The sequence below is a fragment of the Lolium perenne genome, chromosome 6 (assembly GCF_019359855.2).
Source record: "Lolium perenne isolate Kyuss_39 chromosome 6, Kyuss_2.0, whole genome shotgun sequence".
Classification (NCBI taxonomy): Eukaryota; Viridiplantae; Streptophyta; class Magnoliopsida; order Poales; family Poaceae; genus Lolium; species Lolium perenne.
The window spans coordinates 130,858,955-130,864,008 of record NC_067249.2 but is presented as its reverse complement, the minus strand read 5'-3'; the positions used below and the strand labels follow the sequence as shown (position 1 = coordinate 130,864,008).

Genomic DNA, 5,054 nt, shown 5'->3' with positions numbered 1-5,054 from the left:
TCTAGGCCTATAGATCTACTTTGTATAGTTTTTATGCATTTTTATGTACTACTTTCAATGTTTGTACTATGTTGCAATTCAAAAAATGGGCCGCCCCGGTGGGAGCACACCCAGACGCAAACGGACGAGCGGACAAAATATGTACGCGGAGCGACGCAAACGGACGGTCGCGACCACTTTTGGTCGTCCGAAATGTGTCGCGCCGCTGGAGATGTCCTTACTAGTAGCGCGTCATTTGATCTTTGTTCGTGTGGCTATAGCTGTGACGAGCCCAGTCAAAGCGGTGGACGTTCATGTCCCCACCACGTACTCTATCGTTTTGTGCAAGATTCTCTCAAAATTTTCCTTCCTCTCCAGATTTCTCTTCGCCGCCCCCGGTCCTCGGACCTCTTCGGCTCTTTCCCCGTGCGAGCGATGCCACCTGCTCCTCCCATTGGCACGTGGCAACAGCGCCGCCCTGCAGCTCCCCGCCGGCATGAGACCACTACGAGGAGGATCCCCGCGCCCCCATCTTCTCCTCACCTAACCCGCTCGCCGCGTCGTGCTTCTTCCCGAAACGGCATCCAAGGGCTTCCACGTGGCATGTGCTCTGGCGCCGCCGCCCCCTGTTCTTCCGCTAGCCGCTGTCGGCATCCGCGGGCGCCGCGCCGGCGGGGAGCTTCACGACCGCGCTACCCCTGACTTCACCAGCACGCCGCTCCGCTCGCGGCCCATTCCATGCCCTCAGCGAGCGACGGTAGACCTCCTCCACCTCTCGCGCTGCTAGAGCAGCTGCTGGGAGGAGCGGTGCCGGCAGGGAGATGCAGCTGGGTTGCCCCCGATGCGCCCTTGCAGCGGTCTCTCCCCTTCCCGATCTTCTTGGCCCGAGCCTGCCCAATCCCTCATATGTATCCGCTCTCCGAGATCTTCGTGGCCGCCAGCCTCTCCCTAGCCCCGATCCGCTTCCTACCAGATCTCTTCCCTGCCTAACGACCTCTCCCTAGCCCCGAGCCACCACTATTCGCCACTGCTTTTCACCACAAAGAATTCCCCGCTGTAGCTGCATCTTACCATTTCTTGACCAGAAGGAGAGAAGAACAACTAGTGGAGGATCCACCTCCGCCGCGTGCGTGAATTCCCCATCTTCACATTCTCTTTCACAGGCCCTCTATGATGGAACAAAGAGCTCACATCTGTGTGTTCCTTCTGTTTTTCAATTGCATCTCATATCCTCTATATACGTTTCTAGGTCATCATTATCTAGAGGACCATGTAAACTAGAATCCTGAGATTTCCACCACGTACTTGTGATTACTTTCTACAAATTGGTCTACAGGTCACTGGAGAAAAGTTGAAGTGATTTGAGAATATTTTTCCCTCTCCCTACAGATGTACCAACAGGTATGCTTATTTGCAAATCTTTTGAACGATATGCTTATTTCCATTTGGTTATTTGGTAGCATGTAATATGCAGATCATTTATTTTGATGAATATATTGTTGAGGCCTTCTTGAGTTTATTGCATATCTGCTAAAAAATAATTTATCACGTCATCAACCTCATGCAAACAAAAAAGAATCTGCAAGGTCTTAGTGGGCAGCGTAGTTGGATCTGCATGATTGCCACTAAAGATCCAAAAATATTAGGTGCTCTGGTTTGTGATTTTGGTGCGTATTTGTGCTTATGCCTATAAAAAACAAATTAGTATATTTTAAGATTTATCAATTGGTCAGTGTAGGCTAAGGTAATGTATTCAACCCGATTAACTCACCTGCGTAGGATACAGTGCATTTGGTCTTTCTTCTTGCTAGCTTTCATATCTTAGCCTCTCTCGGGTGCGATCTGACGATCTTCAGTTTTTTCTCTACAGTCAGATGTTTGAGCGCATTATATAGTCAAGCATGCATGCAATGGAGGTCAAGGAATATCTTTCTGTGAGTTGCCTGTTAGAAAATTTGATTTCACAATGGAAGTTTCTGTGCAATTTAGCATAATTAAATGGTGGGTGAGGCCATCTTAGTTTTTTCTTCTGCAACTATGGCAGGAGCAAACTCGCAGAACTTCGATTCGTATCACAGTTGTGAACTTGCACATCTAAATCCAAAAGAAAAATATTTCCCAAACTTAAACCTGCACGCAATCTAGCTTACATAAATGAGCAAAGAAGATCTTTTCAAGTTATGTTTGCAACATACTCACTGTTAACTGCGATACTTCGAACGCAAAGAAGAACAAACACATGTGGTAGCATATATTTGTTGGAAGGTGATGCATGTACCTATCATGTTCTGATGAACACTAATAAGGTTTCACACTACAATACTAAAGTGAAGTATGGTCTGTGTCTTCATTCTTTAATTGGAGAGCAGTTTCTACACAGTTGTACCTGGAAAATGATATATGCAACACTTACTGAGTTGGGACACCATTCAGAAGAGATATATTACTTTCTTTTTTCTTTCTTCAATCAACAAATTCTATGCGACCTTTCTAGATAAGTATACCCCACGTTACTTATTAATTCTTTTACCAACGGTATTTAATATATTCCATTTAGATCCAACTAGCTTTGGCCTATAAAACTCCCCCTGACTAAATGATGGATGTTTTTTTTCTAGGTACCATACAAAAGCCGGTCTCCGATATTCATTTCTCAGGTACTGGTGCTGGCAATTTAAGAACACATGTTATCAGTGTAGTTGAAATAAATAATTGTCTCTTCCAGAGTTTATATCAATTCAATTTCAGTAAATTTCTGAGGAGAAAGCATGGTTTTTATGCTGACATATTGATCAAGCTGAACTCATTGATATTGTTATGTTAGTTAGGTTGAATAGTTTTGCTTTGGTTTTAACGTTTTCCTGAGTGTAACTACATTTGCATCATTGTTTCATCTACAAGAGTGATTGAACTGGATGAGGAGATGCACAGCCCGGTCTGCACCTATGTGTGACCAAATTCAGCTAAGAAATGACAAGTTCTCTAGAGGATTGTCAAAATGCAATACCCCCACTGCCACTATATTTTTCTTTGCCTTGAAGCATGTTTGTATTATTACGGTCTCACCCTATTCATAGGTTGGGGAGAATATATTATCACTCGGTGTTTTCAACTTTTTTGCAACACATATGCTTGTGTACAATAACTCACACTCGCTCTTTCAATTTACGCATACTATGTATTAAGTTAGTTAATGTTCTTTCATATTCTTTTCTTTTTTAGGGTCTAATTTATGTAGACAAATAAAGACTCATATTTTATCCTTCGATTGTGTGCTGGTGCCATACATCATTGTGTCGCCTCATAGTGAGGCCAAGGTAGCTACCTCTGAAATGCATGTATGATTTGTTACTTGAAACTATTTGTTAGTACACCAGGTGTCCTTTTGTTATAGGTACACATGATATGCTCTACACCAGTTAAATATGTATTGTATATATATGGCTATGAACAATTTTTGTTAGTTTGCATAACTAATCGTTAGCTACATCCTTTTTTTTTGGATATGAACAATTCTTGTTAGTTTTCATAACTAATTGTTAGCTACATATTTTTATACTTCGACTATTATCTAGATATGCAGATACATGTGATTCCAGGTCTACAAGGAGAAGCAACAAGACTGTTATATGTGCAACCAAATATTATGGATCTTCTGATACATTCTGTGTTATACATTGGAAAAGATTTTGCATGACAAGGTTTAGATCCTGGCCTCACCAGCCTTGCCTTTTGTTCTACATCTTTCATTCCAAAGTTGACTTGAGGTAGAGCTGAAAGATTGTTGCACTAGCCAATTAAACCAAAAGTCCGAACTGATGGAAAGAGACTAGGCAATGTATTTATATTCAACACCCCCCCTCACGTCTAGGCTATTTTAGTTCTTAGCGTGGGTTCGGTGTGGGCCGCAGAATCTTTTTTCTTTTTGTTTTTAAAACTACGTGAGCAGGGTCTTGAACTTGAGACCTCTTCGCTCTGATACCATGAAAGATTGCTGCACTAGCCAATTGAACTAAAAGTCCGAACTGATGGAAAGAGACTAGGCAATGTATTTATATTGGTGTTGTGTGGGTCTGCTTGCAAAGATGGAGAAGCAAGGTAATGTGATGCAGCCCACTGTTTTCTTCCTAGGTTTCGTAAGAAATTGTGATATTCTTCTCTATAGTCACGATGTCATCTGGTGTACCATGTGACGAAGAAGACATGATTAGCTAAAGTAGCATTATGTATTTATGTAAAGCTTGGTATATCATCTATTGTTCAAGTTAGCAAGTTTATTACCCTCCTGTGCGCCCCCTGCCGTTGATGTACATTGTATCAAATTTCATTATGAATAGATTTTTACCTAATTGTTTGGCCATCAAAATATTCATCCTTTTTGCCAAGCCAAGTGAAAAAACTAAAATAAAATTAAGTGCCAGCCAAGGGACTCATTATTTGTCCCACATTACCTTTACATTTTCTTTCCACTACATTGCCAAAAAATACCACCAGTGTGTTCACTATATGGCGCGGCGTGCCGCCGCGCCCTTCATTGCTAGTAGCCATAATTGAGGAACTTAACGAGCTGCTCGCGAGGTTCACCGGTTTGTTCGTTTAGCTCATTAATGCTGTCAAGCTAAAATGTGGTCGTTTGATTCTACTATAACGAACCGAGCCAAATAATTAATTAGATGAGCGTTTATTTAGTTCGCCGAGCTTCATAATTTATGTCCAGCCCAAGTCAGAGCGCATGTCAGACTTTTTTGAAATATATGCATGTCAGATGCGTAGTGTCTCTTTCTAAATAAGGATGGAACGTGCACATCACATGTTGGATCTAGTGGACGAGTATGCATATATGGAACATGGGAGCATATGAATCCACTTTTTGAAAAGTTCCGTTTGTGATCTCAAAACATGTTTTAAAAATCGAAACACAAAATGATTTCCTAGATGATCTCAAATATGTGCCCTGGACATGAGTTTCGTGACGAAAAAATCTTTTATTGTGTCTCGGCAAAAAAGTGAAATTTTGCAGGGCTATATAGCAGTATATATGTGACGTATTTTGTCTTTTTTAGATTCTGAAATAA

The 5,054-nt window shown here is 41.8% G+C and overlaps 1 long non-coding RNA gene across 2 annotated transcripts; it reads left to right on the top strand.

Moving 5' to 3' along the window:
- The first annotated feature begins 323 nt into the window (after window positions 1-323).
- LOC127334540 (uncharacterized) lies at window positions 324-4,345 on the top strand. Of its 2 annotated transcripts, none has more exons than XR_007872231.2 (4): window positions 324-1,380; window positions 1,850-1,913; window positions 2,598-2,636; window positions 3,555-4,345. It is a non-coding gene; the product is annotated as an uncharacterized lncRNA (long non-coding RNA). The 2 variants fall into 2 exon arrangements; XR_007872232.2 differs by lacking the exon at window positions 3,555-4,345 and adding an exon at window positions 2,881-3,147.
- Window positions 4,346-5,054: the final 709 nt, after the last annotated feature.